We start from the raw sequence: 19,848 nt of genomic DNA, 5'->3' as shown, positions 1-19,848 counted from the left end.
AGTCCCAATATATTAGAAAATATCTGAATATTATTATTTAAATAATATTCCCATAAAGAATAATCTTTATAAAAATAATTGAAGTAGAAGTTGTAAAACTTATACTTGAAATGAATAGTAAATAATCAAAGATATACTTATACGAAAGTAATATCTTTATTTGAATATCAAAAGTAAGTTTGATTATCGAACATTATTCTTTAATAAAATAAAGAATATTAATAAATAATAAGCGGAGTCATAATACCTCGAATGAATATTATAAATAATATTCATTAAATAAAATAAAGGAGTCATACATCCTCAAATGAATATTCAAGTAATATTCAATAAATAATATAAAGGAGTCATAAGTCCTCGAATGATTATTCAAGATAATATTCATTAATAAAATAAAGTTATCGAATAAACCTTATTCGATTAATAGTTTTGAAAACTATAACCATATATATATAAATATAAATATATATATATATATATAATCTACTCGGGATCCTCGACTCCCGGTTTTAGAAAATGTTTTCACCTTTGGGTCCCTATACTAAGGGTATATGCAAATTACCGCTATTCTCTAGCATAGGTATTATCAACTGAACCAACAGATATATATGGAAAGAATACGAAATAGGCATGCATATGTACCATATCACATGCTACAATATATCGCAAGAATTTGCTAATATAACCATCATGCATCTATTATAAGATAATGCATATACAAGTGTATACATCACCACAACAGTATAACGGGTAGAAAACTTGCCTGAGCGACTGGGGGTGATAAAAGGCTCGGGACGAGTCTGGTAACCTATAAACAACAAGTAAGTTGGAATTAAACCAAAGTCACTTGTAAATCTATACTTTAACTAACTTAGACTCTAACGCTTGTTTTGCGCTTACTGATTCTCTTAAGTCACTCGAGTACCCTCGGCTCCACCATTTTTAATAATTTAACCATTACGAGTTTTAAGGCGATTCCTTCGCGAGTGTCTTACCAACTGCCTAACACTCTTACCATAATTGTTTCATACACTAATTAAACCTTTTTGGTCTTTAACCTATGTTTCAAAGTAAGGCGAGGGGAAAAGTTTCATTCGCGAAACGCCGTTACTTAAAATGGTCGTTTCTCCTAAACCGTACATCGGAATCAAACGAACTACATATCAAAACGAAGCTCGTAACATGAACTATCTAAACATGGCAATGGTCATAATCTAGCAGGGAGTTCTTGGGTCCAAATGTTATGAACAAAAGCAGTCTAAAGTAAATCGGACATTACGACGGTTATGTTTACGCGATTTCCCAAATTTAAACCAATTCAAAACAACCACAATTCAACCCCAATTCACAACCCAATCAAAACTCCATCCATATTACTTTACAACAGCCCCGAATCAACTCATTATAATCAATTTACTTAATCCTAAAACTTGAATTTAAACTATACTACATTCTTTAATCAAATCATAAGATTTCAACATTCCAATCTCCACCATTTCAACCCAACTCTAAACCATCCATCATTAAGCTACTCTAATACCAAAACAACCAAAATCACCCTAATATAAAAAGTAAAGCTAGGGTTTGGAGATGATATACCTTCCTTGAAGTGGTGTGAGTAGCTAGGAAGCCTTAGGAAGCCTTGAGGAGTCTTAGGAATGCTTGGATCTTAAAGGAAAAGCAAGAAAATCAAGTTAAAAACCTTGAAATCACTATTCATTGTCTTCTTCATTGATTTATTGGAGAAGATAGAGAATGAATGGGATGCTTAAACTCATAATATAGCCATATCTATGCATAAGGAATACTAGGGAATTATCTTACCAATTTAGGAAGCTTGAATCTTGGTTTTTGAAATTTCTTCCCTTTAAAATTGTAAAAAGCCGAGAGCAAGTTCTTGGTGAAGAGAAATATTTTGTGTTTTGTTTGGTGAAAATGAAATGATTGGCTTGGTGGATGAAGTTTTGTTTTTGTTTTGGTTAATTATCTTTTTAGCCTTAACTTTGTGTGGTTTTAATTCAACCACATCTCCTTCCCTTATGTCATGCTTATGTCATGCTCATGATATCATCCTCCCCTCCTTGTCCTCTTCTCATTGTTTGGGTGACATCATCCTCTCTAATCCCTTTTGATTAACTTCCTAATTGTTTGCCTAATGACCGCTGATCTGTTATACGGTTCGCTTAACTTTCGTTTTCGTTTATCGTTTGAGTACTAATAAAATCTCAGAATATCCATAACGTTAACCCCTACATAGTGTGGCATGAAAAGTTTTCTCATTCAGCTAAAACACTATTCATAAGGGTTACAAAAAGTTCAAAATTTTGGGGGTTATTACAAGTGACCATGAAACTGAGTTCAAGAACTCTGTGATGAGATCATTTTGTGAAGGAAATGGGATTATGCATGAGCTTTCTGCAGCAAGAACTCCGCAACAAAATAGAGTAGTGGAAAGAAAGAACAGATCTCTTATTGAAGCTGCAAGGACAATGCTTGAAGAATCAAAGTTACCAATATATTTTTGGGCTGAAGCTGTGAACACTGCCTGCTACACTCAAAATATCTCTTTGGTTAATCAAGCAAAGTGCATGACTCCCTACCAATTATTCAAGAATAAGAAACCAACTCTAAATTTTCTTCATGTCTTTGGCTGCAAATGTTATATCTTGAAGATCAAACTGATCAACATAGGAAGTTTGATGCTAAAGCAGATGAAGGAATTTTTATTGGATATGCTGTGGGAAAAGCATATAGAGTCTACAATCTATGAACCAACATTGTTGTGGAATCAATATATGTTGTGTTTGATGACAAAAAGATTGAAGGACTGCAAGATGTAGATTTCCATGAGAGCCTCAAATTTGAAAATGTGGAGATGGTTAGTGATGACAGTGATGATGAGAGTGATCAAGAAATAGTAACTAAGGATAATGCAGAAAAATCTACAACTAATGAAGCTCATAACTCAATATCCGTCGAGTTACAAAATGCTTCATCCGTCGAGAGACAATCTGCCTTATCCGTCGGGAGACAATTAGCTTCATCCGTCGAAACACAAAGTGAATCATCCGTCGGAATATTAAGAGAAGCTGAAAGTCAGAATAGATCACCTACAAAAAGCTCCCCTTTCTCAAATCAAAGATTCACAAACTCAGGGGGAGTTTCTCATAATCAAAACTCAGTCACACATCAAGACAACAATGAGGCCCCTTCATCTAGAGCAAATCTACCTCAACAGAGAAAATGGACAAGAGATCACCCCTATGAGATAATTATTGGTGATGCATCTTCTAGAGTTCAAACAAGGAAAATAACTCAAGAAGAATGTCTATATAGCAGCTTCCTATCAAAGGAAGAACAAAAGAAGTTAGAAGAAGCTCTGTTGGATCCTGATTGGATTTTAGCTATGCAGGAAGAGCTAAACCAATTTGAAAGGAACAATGTATGGAAACTAGTACCCAAACCTAAAGGAAATAACTCAATTGATACCAAGTGGGTATTCAGAAACAAGATGGATGAAAATGGCATAGTTATAAGGAACAAAGCTAGATTGGTTGCTAAGGACTATTGTCAACAAGAAGGAATTGATTTTGATGAGACCTTTGCTCCTGTTGCAAGACTAGAAGCCATCAGAATTTTCCTAGCCTATGCAGCTCATGCCAATTTTAAAGTCTATCAAATGGATGTCAAAAGTGCCTTTCTGAATGGAGATTTGGAGGAGGAAGTCTATGTCAGTCAGCCTCCTGGCTTTGAGGATCCAAATTTTCCTGATCATGTATATTATCTTCTGAAAGCACTTTATGGATTGAAGCAAGCACCTAGAGCCTGGTATGACACTTTGTCAAAGTTTCTTTTAAAGAATCACTTCACTAGAGGTACTGTAGACAAAACTTTATTCTTTAGAAATGTTAATGGCTCTAGCATACTTGTTCAAATTTATGTACATGATATTATATTTGGCTCTACAGATAAAAAACTTTGCAAAAAGTTTGCCAAATTAATGCAAAGTAAGTATGAAATGAGCATGATGGGAGAACTAACTTACTTTTTTGGCTTACAAGTTAAGCAAGTTAGTGATGGAATATTCATTAGTCAAACCAAATGTACATTTATGATCTTTTAAAGAAGTATGAACTAATTGATTGCATCTCATGACCACTGCAACTAAACTTGAATTAAACACTACTGAAAAGTTTGTGGATATTTCAAGTTATAGAGGCATGGTTGGCTCACTTTTATACTTAACAGCTAGTAGGCCAGATATAATATTTGCTACATGTCTCTGTGCTAGATTTCAGGCTGATCCTACAGAATCTCACTTAATAGCTATTAAGAGAATTTTCAGATATCTCAAAGGTACGCCAAAACTTGGCATTTGGTATCCTAGAGATTCTGATTTTGATCTAACTGGTTATTCAGATGTAGATTATGCAGGTTGTAGAATTGATAAAAAAAGTACAATAGAAACCTGTCAATTTCTAGGGGACAAGCTAGTATTCTGGTTCAGTAAAAAGCAAAATTCATTTTCTACTTCTACAGCAGAAGCTGAATATATTGCTGCTGGCCGTTGCTGTGCACAGATTTTGTGGATGAAAAACCAATTGCTAGACTATGGTCTGCAAGTGGAAAGGATTCCTATTTTCTGTGATAACACAAGTGCAATTGCCATCACTGAGAATCCAATACAACATTCAAGGACAAAGCACATTGACATTAAGTACCACTTCATTAGGGAACATGTAATGAATGGTACTGTGGAATTTCATTTTGTTTCAAGTAAAAAGCAGCTTGCAGACATATTTACCAAGCCACTTGATGAATCAACCTTTTCAAGGTTGGTAAGTGAGTTAGGTATGCTTAATTATTCTTGAATTATTTCAGATCATTTTGCAAGATAAAATGCAGCCAGAAATTTAATTGATTTTTCTGCTTTGGATGAAATTTTGGCTAAGTCAAAATTTCCATCCCGACAGATGATCATTATCCATCGAGTCTGATCATTCGTCGGAATAGAATATTAAAATAAAAATCAATTACCTTTCTGGAATACTTTATTACCCGACAGATAAATTGGTTTACTCCCATCCGTCGAGTTGTCCAAATCATAGTCGTTAATTTTGTAAACATCATCCATCGAGTTTACTTACAGACTGTAAGTATATTACGACGGATGATTGATAGAATCTTGACAATTTGTTTTTAATTTAAATGGCTATTTGGGCTATTTTGATTAGTTCTTTATTACATTTGTTAGTTTATTTTTAAGAGAGTATAAAATCAAAATTCATTTTCATTTCTTCTCTTTTATCACTCTCAATTCAGTTGCTCTAACTCCCTTTCTTCTCCAAAGTAAAAGTTCACTCTTTAATTTCCTCATTCTCTAACAATGGCACCTGTAGTCAAAATTATGTCTCAATCTGGATATATATGTGAAGAACAACTTTGCAGCACTGGTGAATAAGGAGATTCCTCAGTCTGGAGAATTTCACAAGATGATGGATTTTGTGAAGAGCTGCAAACTCAGTTATGCCATGCTAGAATCACCCACTATATACTGTGAAGTTATGGAAGAGATATGGACAACTGCAGTGTACAACTCAACTGACAAGACCTTAACTTTCAGTCTCAAAGGTAAGCAATTTGTTGTTAATAGTGACATTGTTAATGCTTGCTTTAAAATTCCAGATAATACTGTTACTGTTCCACACACAGACACTGATATAGTTAACATGCTAAACTCTATGGGCTATGCACTTCCTACTTCTAAGTTAAGTGAGATTAGGAGGTTGGGTCTTAGAAAGGAATGGAGTTATCTGTGTGATGTGGTAACTAAAGCTTTTTCTGGTAAAATTAGCAATTTTGACTCTGTTAACATTTCTATGCTTAACATGTTTTACATGCTAGTTACTAATAAGTATTTTAATTTCAGTAACTTGGTCTTATTTGAGTTAGGGTATAAGTTAGCGGAACTCAATAAGAGGGGTAAGAGTGTGTATTAAGCTAGATTTTTCATGATGCTTGCTAACCATCTTATGGAGGATATTGTTATTAAGAACCCCACCAACAAATTGAATTATTGGGTTCAAGTAAGGAGAGTCATTATCTAAACAGGGCAAATTACCACAAAGATGTACCCCTCCATTACTTTCCAATCATGGAGGGACCTCAGGTAAGTGAGGTAAACACAACTATCTCCACAATTCCAACCTCACAAATTTCTTTGCTTTCAAGTGTAGCAATGGCATCTGTGTCAATGACCCAACAGATGCCTACCCAAGCTACCAAATCAAAAATCTCTAAAACAAAATCAAAGAAAGCCCCCTCTGGTGTTTCTCAAAAGATACCAGTTGCAAAACCTACCAAACACAGAAAGGGGAGTGTGAAGGTGGGTGAGTTGGGTGAGAGACAGGGTGACAGTCAAAGAAATCCTAAGGATAAGGCTGGTGAGATTAGTGTACCCAAACCTAGCCACACCATAGTTTCCCAACAAACTGTGGTTGTTAATAAGGATATTAGCTCATTTCTAGTTTCATCCTCCCAAAAGGATGTTACTATTGAAACAAACTCCCAACCAGGTGCACAGAACAAAAGGGTTAGGGACACAAGTTCACCACGGACTTATGCTAGAAAGGAGAAATCTAAAACCCTTGGGGATGCACAGGGCACACACACAGTGCAAACTGGAGCTAATGACCCAGTCACTGCACCTTCTCAAAGTCAGATTAATGTGACTCCAATAAATGTGGAGTCACAGCGAAAATCATCAATAAATGAAACCCCTCAAACACCAAATTATCCCATACACTCACTGGATGTGGACATGATTCATGCATCACAACCAAATTCTCCATCTTTAAATCTGTTGGAGAAGCCAAAAATCCAAGCAAGTGAGCATCATCTTTTAGATGATTTGTTGGCTCACTTACCTTTTCTTTCTGAGTCTGTTGAGACATCTGTGCCCAAGCTTTCATCAATCTACACAGAGTCTACAATAGTCTCCACTCCAAACTCATTCATTTCTACTCTCTCGATGGATATTGTTCATTCGTCGAGTAGTGATTGTATCCCGAGGGATGTGCCTAATAGCAGTCATCCGTCGGATAGTCAAATTACTATCCCGATGGATAATTCTCATCCGTCGGGAGTCTCTGCACAAATTTAAAGTTCAACAATTGTCACAAGTGCAGATGACTTAGTAATTGTACAATCACTCTTAGGACTGAGGGAAGGGAGTGAATTGAGTGAGAGTCTGGGTTGCTCCCAGGAAAAAAGAGAGAAAATGAGTGAAACAATGCAGTCCATTTCTTCAGGACTGGAAAAAGTGAGTGAGAAGAGTCCCACCTTAGATGGTGAAGGTGAGGGTGGGAAGCCAAGGGTAGCCCTTGATGCAAGAAAAGAGAGATAATGGGATAAATGCAGGTACAAGAGAGATAAATATGTACATCATTGCTAGTGAGGCAATGAATGTCAATGATGCAGACAGGGAGGGACTATCTCAGCATAATCAAGCTGTTATAGATTCCACCTCCTTGGATGCTAAGATATTTACTCATCCTGTTCCAGCATATCAACTTCTAGCTGGACAGGGCAATGAAAATGCAGAAAGGATGCTGAATTTGGTGCACACCATACAGTCAATGCAAAGAGGAAAAGATGCAATCACAGCCATGCCCTCTATAACTGGTGATGACATAGATTATGAGGCCGGTGGGTCATAAGAATTCTTTGGTGATGAGGGTGAAGATAGTGAAGAGGAGCCACCGGACATAGGGGGAGAAGTAGGCCCTAGTTCCAGATCTGGTATGCCAACATGGTCATTTTCAAAGAAATGTGATGAACATCGTTTCAAGACCATTCATATAACTCATCAGTCAGACATAATCTGCTCTACAATCAACAACAAATGCTAGCACCAAGAAGCTCCTACAAGCACACCGTGCTTCTCTTCAGTTACAATAAATCCAAGGCTTTTAACAAAGTCAGAATGTCTCTTCTATCAAAAATGAAGTTGATCAAATAAAGAAGGACATTTCAGAAAGATTGGATGTTAAACTTCCAGAAGCAACAATGATTGATATTAAGAGACAACTCATGAAGAACTCTGATCTTTCTACAAAAGTGGATTCCCTGGATAAAAGGATGATTGTTATGGAAGCTTCTCTGACAACAATTCATTTACATCAAGCACATCAAACATACTTTCTTCAAAAGCTAGTGGCAACACAAACCTCTTCCTCTACTTAACTTGCTGATAACAAAAAGGGGGAGAAAGAAAGTTCTATTGTCCCAATCAGTCAAGAGGGATTAGGAGTGAGTTGGAGCAGAAAGTGCTAAACATTCAAGCAAAGCAATTGTGCCAGCAATTGCCTTCACAAAGCGAGCTGCTATTGATAGCATTGATCTTATCAATCAAGCAGCAACCAAACTGAAAGCAGCAACTGAGAAGAAGCCAGTGAGCCCAGTAAATTGTAAGAAAATTGATGATGATATTCAAAGGAAATTTAGTCCAATTTAGAATCCAGACAAAACACTCATTCATCACTCTCAAGTCAAGAAAATTTCTGTGAATGAAATGAGTATGAATTATCTGGAAAAAGGCCAAACATCTTGTATCAAATCTCCAAAGGCAAATCTGATCATGAAGCCTAAAAGAAACTACTCAAAGTTCTCTGATAAAAATCCTTTGGACACTATGTATGAGACACCTAGGCCAGATAAAAAGAAGTTGTTGGCTAGGTCAATTGCATTTTACAAAGATCCAACTGATTCAACACTGAAAAGGAGAATTGCTAAAGTTTACAGAAATGGTAAAGAAATTTGTGTGGTGGCTGGACACCCTCAGTTTGTAGAAGCTAAAAAGTAAGAGAAAGAAAGAATCAGGAAAGAATAGAAGCAAGCTACCCTAGATGCTAAGAAGCTCAAACAAAAAAAAAGGAACAAGCTGCTATCTTGGCCAAGCTTCAAGCTGTGAAACCATAAATGAAATTTCTGCTCAACCATCTGTAATTGATGAAACTCAAGATCAGAAAGTGCAAGATGCACCTCAACAGAAAAGAACATTCAGATACAAGCTTCAAGCTAAAAGAAAATTAGACTTCAGTGATGAGTAAATGGAAGACTACATTCCAAAACAAACTATCACTACAACTCAGACATCCATGCCCTCTGTGGTACATGAGGAATTCACAGTAGATCCATTCAAGAACTTTCATGGTAAACCTATAATTCCTAAGGATGAGCCAATCGAATGGGATAGTCTACCAAATCCTGAATTAAATCTACCTCTATTCAAGAAGCCAAGGAAAACAAAGCTTAGAGAAATCAAGAAAGTGAAGCTTGTAACTCTCAGATCTAAGACACTAGCCAAAGTTCAACCCAAAGTCAACAAGGGAGATCTCTTGTATATCTGTGATATCAAGGAATTTTTTGATTTAAATCTCTACTAGGATGAACTGGAAGAAGTAAGAGGGATTGATGCTTACAGACATCTTCCTGAAAGGCTAGCGTTCAAGTACCAACAAGGAAAATAGACCACATGGACACTTCACAGGATTCTTCAAGAAAGACAATCTGTACTGATAAAGGTCTATTCATCCTTAAAGAAGAACTTTGGATTCAATGTGACTGCAAGAAGACTAGTTCTAAAGAAGATTGAAGAACTGAGGAGTATTAAAGCTAAAGATGCACTCCCAAAAGCTTTAACTATTCCTTACACAGGGAGTAGAGTGCATATAAGGCCCTATTGGCTGATGGAAGTTATGGATGAAAAGAGAGTAAGAAGATTCTTCAGATTAGAGGACCAGTTGAGTATCTCTAGCAATGAGACTCTTTTGGAAATGCAAGATATGCTAGATCTCTCAGAAGCTGATGAACTTGAAGAAATCCAGACAATCAAGAAAATAGATTTATTTGCTCAGACTAGAGGAGCACCTTGATAATGATTGTGAGCAAATGTTTGTACACTTTGACTTGTTCAATTTTCAGTAAATTATGCAGCACTTATCAGTTTTATCTACTATTTTTTTAATCTGTATTTTTAGGGTGTTTTGTTATCATCAAGTTTCTCTTAATTTATGGCTACAATTCTGGTACGCATAAATTGGGCGAGATTGTTGGAAATATGTTGTGTACTTGATGATCAGATTAACAAAACACCTTAGTAGATTCAACTTAGGTGAATTGTAGCACTCGACGGATGTCCAAATATAGTCTCGACGGATGAACCTTATAGTCCCGACGGATGACTAATTGACATCCATCGAGTGAGTAACTTATGTAATAAATAAGTACTGTAGCACATTTCCGTAAACAACTTTGTGCAAATTCTGTAAGGATATATGAGTCATGTTGACTACTAGTGGATATGCAGAATAGGTTGATTAGTTGTAAATAAGTGATGTCTTGTAATTCTGTATAAGTGGAATAGAGTCAAGTGACAATAGCTATCCGACGGATAAAGAATTAAACCTCGAATAATCTATTTTTAAATGAATATTTGAAATAGTAATCCTCAACTGATTTATGTTGAAGTAATTAAATTAAATTTTAAATAAATATTAAATGTTTGAAATTAATAATTAAGTAAACGTCTTAGAATACTTTTTATTTTAAATAAATATTTAAAATAATATTCATCGTTTAATTGAATAATATAAGTTGAGGGAATACGATCTTTTGAAATTATTTTAATAAAAATTCGAGGTATTTAATAATTCCTAAGAGAACAAAGTGTCCCTTAAAATAAATAGATACGGACTTTACTCCTCCAAAACATCTCCAGAATACTTATGGGTTTTTAAATACTACATACCGATCGACTCTCGGTCTACAATATATAAACCACGTAACTCGCTAGCGTTAACGTATAATACGATACATGATTTATTACAAACAATCTCGTCTTATAATATATAATAATTGAAATCATGGTAAACAAGGCATCATACGTAAATGCAGTAAATTATTTTCACAACACAACAATAATCTTCAATAGGGTTCGTAAAATTTCCTGGGGGTTTGAGGTGGAGGGTGCTCTCGAGTTTGTATGGTAATCTATAAACAAGAACATTATCGTTTCGTTAGTTCTTATTTGTATTTAACGTCGCTTTTTAATTATGCAACATTTTATAACTCATCCTACCCTCGTCATTTTATTAAAACGTGATGTTGGATTTTAATCGCAGCGGAGGCATGGTAAAACACTTTTACATATATATAAAATCCAAATAAAAGCATATAAATCATGGTAAAAACATAGGGATCGATTACTAACCTTTAATATGCGATCCAAGAGCAACGATCGGAGATCCTTTGCAGCTGCTCCTCAAACGTGAAGCACTCCACCGGTATCCACCAAGAAAACGACGTTAAGGAGGAGGAGGAGGTGGAGAGAATTAGGTTTTATAAAATTTTGGGGTTAGAATAAAAATAGGGTTTATAATAGTATATTTATAGGCAAAATTTTTAGCTGAAATTTTCCCATAAAATATTATTATTATTAACCCATTTATTATTCTCATTAATAATTAAAACACCTTTTAATTATTAATCCTTTTTCTAAACACTTTAGAAATAATTCTCTCTCTTGATTTAATTTCCAAAAATTAAATTCTTAATTAATAATATTAAGAACTTTTCTTAATTAATTTATAATCAATTAAATCTCATTTAATCAATTATTAAATTTGCCAATTAATTATTTATTTCACAAATAAATAATTATTAGCCATTATTAACTAATTCCTCCACCATTAAATCATTCTCCTTTTATGGTGTGACCCTGTATATTCAATATTAAGCCGGTAGTAGAAATAAATAATAATAAAACTATTTTATCAGTATTTATATAAATTCTCTAATTTATTAAATATGATTAATTAATTAATCATATTTATTCTACATCGTGAGGGATACTTCTCAGCATATCGCGACTATCCGGATAATACGAATTCACTGCTTAGAATACCAAGAACCTATTCAGTGAATAGTTACCGTACAATAAACTCCTTCTACCCTACAATGTGCTGATTAAATACAAGGCATGGAGCTTGTGTCAAGCCTATCTAATTTAATCACTTGCTTACCATTTACTATGCTTAGTTCTATACAAATTAGAAACTCCTTTCTAATTTCATTCACTCTGGCCAGAGATTCCTGAACTAGCATAAGTGGATCAGCCTTAAACATTCGCTTCCTTCACTGGAAGGGGTAGATCCTTTATTGATCATACACTATCTTCGTGTACAAATTCCTATACCCAGTAGAGCCCTAATAATTGTCCCTGGAGACTAAGAACTAAACCAAAGCATAGTTCAGTGTACACAAGATAACTATGATGACCTCAAGTCTATGGATACTTGTACAACTATCACTATGTGAACAACTGCTGACATGTGAGTGAACTCCATCAGTTGTTCAGCTGTGCGAGTCATGTTCAGTGAACTTATTCTATAATAAGCACCTACATACTAGCTATAGTGTCACCACACAAATATCTATGAGAACAGACATCCTTCATAATGAAGCAAGCATAGTATGTACCGATCTTTGCGGATTATTAATTACCAGTTAGTAATCCTATGACCAGGAACTATTTAAGTTTAGAGTTATCATCTTTTAGGTCTCACTATTATGATCTCATCATAATCCATAAAAGCTTTACTCTAAACTATGGTATATCTTATTTAAACACTTAAATAGATAGAGCCCGTAATAAAAACAAAACAAGTCTTTTATTAATATCAATGAAATCAAAACAGATTACACAGGAAGTTATTCCTAAATCCTAATACATGATTGGACTTAGGACATATTCCTTTCAATCTCCCACTTGTACTAAAGCCAATCACTCTGGTATCTAATACCCATCTAGTCTTTAAGACGATCAAAGTGGCTTTCAGAAAGTAGCTTTGTGAGTGGGTCTGCTATGTTGTTATGTGTGTCAACTCTATTTCAATACAACACAAGAAATGTTATCGCGCTCCCACTAACCCTTTTGTAGACGCATGGTTCATCTACGTTTTTTGATAAAATCAAACTCTTTGATTGTCTCATCAAAACGAATGTTCCATCTTTCGAGAAGCTTGCTTTAAACCACATATGGTTCGCAGCAGCTTACACACTAGGTTTTCATTTCTCTTGGAAAGAAAACCATCTGGCTAATTGCCAGATCTCATAGTCGTAGTAAGCAGCTATCGCAAGCAAAATCCGAACTGATTTTAACAGGGCTACAGGTAAAAGGTTTCATCAAAGTCAATCCATTGCCTTTGTTTGAATCCTTTTCCCAAAAGCCTGGCCTTAAAGGTCTCCACCTGGCCATCTGCTCTAATCATTCTTTTGTATCCCGTATACATAGATTTCATTCTGGATTTCATGGCACTATGCCATTTCTCTGAGTCAACACTACTCATAGCCTCATTATAGGTCACAGGGTCGTCATCATCAATGATCGACAACTCATTGTCATTCTCAATGACAAGGCCATATTACCTCTCAGGTTGGCGAGACACTCTCCCTGACCTATGAATGGGCTGTTCCACAAAAGGTTGTTCAGTCAGAACAGGTGTTTCCACTTGATCCGTAGCAGTTTGTGCTTCTTGAACTTCATCAAGTTCAATTTTGTTCCCACTGTTTCCTTCAAGGATAAACTCCTTTTCCAAGAAGGTAGCATGTCTGGAGACAAACACCTGATGATCGATGTAAAAGTAATACCCTAAAGTCTCTTTAGGATATCCCACAAAATACATTTTACGGATCGATATTCCAGCTTATCTGGGTCAACTTACTTGACATAAGCTGGACATCCCCAAATCTTAACGTGTTTAAGACTCGGTTTCCTTTCTTTCCATATCTCATACGGAGTTTGAGGAACAGATTTGGAAGACACCTTATTCAGTAAGTATGCTGAGGTTTCCAATGCATAACCCCATAGGAATACTGGAAGATTCTCATAGCTCATCATGGACCGAACTATGTCTAACAAAGTTCAATTTCTCCTTTCAGATACCAATCTAGAGGAGTCCACTGGGAGACTATACCATTTACTTTGAGATAATCTAGAAACACTCCTTTAAAGTATTCACCACCTCGATCTGATCGAAGAGTTATAATACTATGTTTGGTTGTTTCTCCACTTCATACTTATACTCTTTGAACTTTTCAAAGGCTTCAGACTTGTGTTTCATCAAACACATATCCGAATCTAGATCTATTATCCATGAAAGTAATGAAGTATGAAAATCCACCCATGGCTTGCTTAGACATTGGTCCACATACATCTGTGTGTACCATTCCTAGCAAATTTGCAGTCCTTTTTCCATGTCTACTAAATGGAGACTGCAGTGCCATAATAAAGTGAGATTTTCATCATCCCTTTTCTTTTATTAGTTTTTTCAATCTGAAGTAAATTATGTCATATATATACAGACCATTATTTAAAGCACCACGTCCATAAAGAATATTATCTCTAAGAATATAACATTCATTATTCTCAATAATAAATGAAAATCCAGCCAAGTCTAACATGGGAATAATATTCCTCACAATCGAGGGAACAAAATAACAATTATTTAAAACAATAGTCTTGCCCGTAGGCATATGTAAATGAAATGATTCTACATCTACAGCAGCAACTCTTGCTCCATTTACCATCAGTAGAATCACCTCCTCTTCTTCAAGAGTCCTACTTCTCCTTAGTCCCTGCAACAAATTGCAGATTTGAGAACCACAGGAGGTATCTAATACCCAAGTAGAAATTTGATTTAATGACATATTCACTTCTATCATGAACATACCTGAATCAGAAGCGGTAGTCTCACTACCCTTCTTCTTCTTCTTCAATTCTGCAAGGTAAACCTTGCAGTTCCTCTTCCAGTGCCCCACCTTGTTACAGTGAAAGCAAACAACTTTGCTCTTGGGGTCTTCGGCTTTTGGTGGAACCGACGTTTTCTCACCTACTTTCTTCTTCTTGGAAGAGTTCCTCTTCCTTTTCTTAGGATTGGAACCTTCACCAATTAGAAGAACAGAACTCTTCTTAGGGGAAAATTCGATTCCGCAGTCTTTAACATATTGTGGAGTTCAGGCAGGCTGACATCCAACTTATTCATGTGAAAGTTCACAACAAACTGCGAGAATGAACTCGGAAGCGATTGCAAGACCAAGTCTTGGCTCAGCTCCCCATCCATGGCAAAACCAAGTTGTCCAAGACGTTCAATCAAATTGATCATCTTAAGTACATGGTCATTCACAGATGATCCCTCAGACATCCTACAACCGAACAACTCCTTCGATATCTCATATCGAGCTGTCCTCCCTGCCACATCATACAACTCTTGTAGATGCATGAGGATAGTGTGAGCATCCATATGCTCATGTTGCTTCTGTAGCTCAATGTTCATGGAAGCTAGCATGATGCATTGAGCAACATTTGCATCATCTAACCACTTATGATACACAACACGTTCATCATTATGTGCATCACTAGCAGGTTCAGTAGGCTTAGGTGAGTCAATCACGTATTCCAGCTTCTCAATCCTGAGAACAATTCTCAAGTTTCGAAGCCAGTCAGCATAATTAGGACCAGTCAATTTGTGAGCATCCAGTATGCTCCTGAGTGATAGTGCAGAAGACATAATGTATATTGTAAATCTGTAAATGATAAACACATAACAACACTTAGCAAATATTCGATTTCATTTTAAAACACTATATGAATCGGGTCTTAATTCATAAGTGGCTCCCACTAGTTTACCTAATTTATTCAACCCCCTACGTGAAAAATTAAGCATTCATAATGCTAGTGGGAATAGGGATCCTACATTCCATTACACAACCCCGGCTGTGGCACGAAACGCCATGTAATGTTCAATAGGCAGACAACTCTTGTCAATTACATCTAATGTTATTCCCTAATCAAACTTTAGCCTCTTGAATAATTGAGTCACGGCTGTGGCACGATAAACTCAATATTCTAAGTCAAGTCTAACCCAACATTTCGTACAATTGAATCAGTCCCCAAAGGCCCACGGCTGTGGCACGTAACGACCTTTAGATTCTTATTCAATGTACACATCTCTATATAATAGACAAGTATTTCTTATTTCGAAATCAAAGCCCTCGGCTGTGGCACGAAACGACAATGATTTAAAAATAAGAACTACTTTCTATCATGTTGGAAGGCTATGACCAACACAAGCCCGTTGTGTCATTGGCCAATTACTACTTGATACTATTTAATTTTAGATGGATTATATTACGTTACAATCATAATCATATTATAAAGAGATTCTTCCTTTTAAATTAAATATTTCAAATCAATAATCAATAATCAGATGATTCCCAGATCGGGTGGAGCATTGTCAAGAGGCGTCACTTAATAACCCTTTCTTACAGATAGAAATCTGTTGTTGACAGAATCATCCTTTCTCTCATATTGAAAATTCATATTCAATTACGTGTTTCATAAACACAAAAATCTCATGATTGTATTCATAATATTATTATTAAGGTTATGAAACAATTTCACTATACTAGGTTGTCTAACAAACGCCTTATGTTCATTTAAGTTCACCTAAATCTATCATCGCATGATAAACTAAGCATATATCACATATATCATTATGAATAAACATCAAGGTCGGCATGTTACATCATCTAGCATATTGGTCTAAGCATTATACATCTCTATGTATCACATGAAGCATTTAAAAGCAGTTAAAACAGTCAAAAACATCTTTAAAACACTTCATGGAATATAATCAGTTCAAAAATTTTATATAAACTAAAATTTGATCACAACATTAGATCCGTCTCGGAAAAACGAATCCAACGATATATTGCACGCCTAAAACGAAGTTACGAAACTCCCAGAAAATCAAATTTAAAGTGGACAGACGGGCTGTAACGCATTACAGGAACGTGTTACAACCCTGTAACGCATTCCGGTGATGCGTTACAACCCTTTTAAGCCATTAAAAGGTGTAACGCATTCCGTGAATGCGCCACAGGGTGTAACGCATTCCCGGAATGCGCGACACCATTTCTTCTGCGTTTTTCCGCCTGTCAGAACAGCCGCCTGACAATTCTCGAACGCCGTGCCTGTCAGCTTCTGCCGTACCTGTTCTGTGTCTTCTCTTCATACAGCAGGTAATAGCAGACAACACAAATATATATACTTACAATTTATATATATATGATTATTTAATTACGAATTTAATTACAATAACTTCAAAAATTCATAATAAATAATCTATACATCATAAATTATGAAAAAAATACCCCAGACGATTTACAACACTTGTAGAACCCAGATCAACATTCAAAATTATTCTGAGAAACGATTTCTCATCAGACAAAATTAATCCATAAAATAACTTGTAAAAATCATAATTAATTCATACAAGCACATAAAATTCTGAAATTTTTATCACAGATCTATATGCATACAACCTACGCTCTGATACCATTGTTGGATTTTAATCGCAGCGGAGGCATGGTAAAACACTTTTACATATATATAAAATCCAAATAAAAGCATATAAATCGTGGTAAAAATATAGGGATCAATTACTAACCTTTAATATGCGATCCAAGAGCAACGATCGGAGATCCTTAGCAGCTGCTCCTCAAACGTGAAGCACTCCACCGATATCCACCAAGAAAACGACGTTAAGGAGGAGGAGGAGGTGGAGAGAATTAGGTTTTATAAAATTTTGGGGTTAGAATAAAAATAGGGTTTATAATAGTATATTTATAGGCAAAATTTTTAGCTGAAATTTTCCCATAAAATATTATTATTATTAACCCATTTATTATTCTCATTAATAATTAAAACACCTTTTAATTATTAATCCTTTTTCTAAACACTTTAGAAATAATTCTCTCTCTTGATTTAATTTCCAAAAATTAAATTCTTAATTAATAATATTAAGAACTTTTCTTAATTAATTTATAATCAATTAAATCTCATTTAATCAATTATTAAATTTGCCAATTAATTATTTATTTCACAAATAAATAATTATTAATTCCTCCACCATTAAATCATTCTCCTTTTACGGTGTGACCCTGTAGGTTCAATATTAAGCCGGTAGTAGAAATAAATAATAATAAAACTATTTTATCATTATTTATATAAATTCTCTAATTTATTAATTATGATTAATTAATTAATCATATTTATTCTACATCGTGAGGGATACTTCTCAGCATATCGCGACTATCCGGATAATACGAATTCACTGCTTAGAATACCAAGAACCTATTCAGTGAATAGTTACCGTACAATAAACTCCTTCTACCCTACAATGTCCTGATTAAATACAAGGCATGGAGCTTGTGTCAAGCCTATCTAATTTAATCACTTGCTTACCATTTACTATGCTTAGTTATATGCAAATTAGAAACTCCTTTCTAATTTCATTCACTCTGGCCAGAGATTCCTGAACTAGTATAAGTGGATCAGCCTTGAACATTCGCTTCCTTCACTGGAAGGGGTAGATCCTTTATTGATCATACACTATCTTCGTGTACAAATTCCTATACCCAGTAGAGCCCTAATAATTGTCCCTGGAGACTAAGAACTAAACCAAAGCATAGTTCAGTGTACACAAGATGACTATGATGACCTCAAGTCTAAGGATACTTGTACAACTATCACTATGTGAACAACTGCTGACACGTGAGTGAACTCCATCAGTTGTTCAGCTGTGCGAGTCATGTTCAGTGAACTTATTCTATAATAAGCACCTACATACTAGCTATAGTGTCACCACACAAATATCTATGAGAACAGACATCCTTCATAATGAAGCAAGCATAGTATCTACCGATCTTTGCGGATTATTAATTACCAGTTAGTAATCCTATGACCAGGAACTATTTAAGTTTAGAGTTATCATCTTTTAGGTCTCACTATTATGATCTCATCATAATCCATAAAAGCTTTACTCTAAACTATGGTATATCTTATTTAAACACTTAAATAGATAGAGCCCGTAATAAAAACAAAACAATTTTTTTATTAATATCAATGAAATCAAAACAGATTACACAGGAAGTTATTCCTAAATTCTAATACATGATTGGACTTAGGACATATTCCTTTCACGTGAATGGTCATTTATCTCGACTTATATTTCCAATCTTTATCGTCCATTATACTTATTCATTTTATAAGTCGGCTCCTCTCTCGATTCTTAGGGAATTCTACTCGCGCGACCTCGGCCCTGACACTTTTATAAAATCGAAAAATTAATGTTTTTATTTGAAAATTTTATGGCAGCTTATTTACTCCATTTCCCAATCTCTGTAGTTTTTTCATGACTTTTTAATTAATGATCATTTATTCTCCCAAAGTTTATAATTCATAGCAGTTTTTGTCGCGTAAATCGCGTTTACTAAAACAGACCTAACTTTTGAACCGTAAATTAAAATGAAGCGATGCAAGCGCCTAAACGATCCTTACGACAAGCTCTATAATTTATAATTCTTATTTCTTAAGAATTAAAAGTTTAAATACACTATAATTCTACAGAAAACTAATTTATCACAAATAGGGCAATATAACGACGTCTTTACGATCCATGGTTCGTTTTAACACTATTACAATACCAATCATACAACCATAAACAATCCATCATATAACTACTTATTCAACTCAAGAACTCAAGGTTTTTTGTTCATCAACTTGATCCTTAACAACCATTTCATTTACAACAACCAAATCAACATAATACTACTATAACTATGTCCTATATTCAAGATCCATGCTTTTCTTGAAAGTATAACACTTAAACAAAGTTTAAAAGACTGTTTTATACCTTTATTGGTTTCTTGTAAGTCTCTCCTTGG

This window comes from Apium graveolens, chromosome 9, assembly GCF_009905375.1.
Source record: "Apium graveolens cultivar Ventura chromosome 9, ASM990537v1, whole genome shotgun sequence".
Lineage (NCBI taxonomy): Eukaryota > Viridiplantae > Streptophyta > Magnoliopsida > Apiales > Apiaceae > Apium > Apium graveolens.
This window is presented reverse-complemented; position numbering follows the sequence as displayed.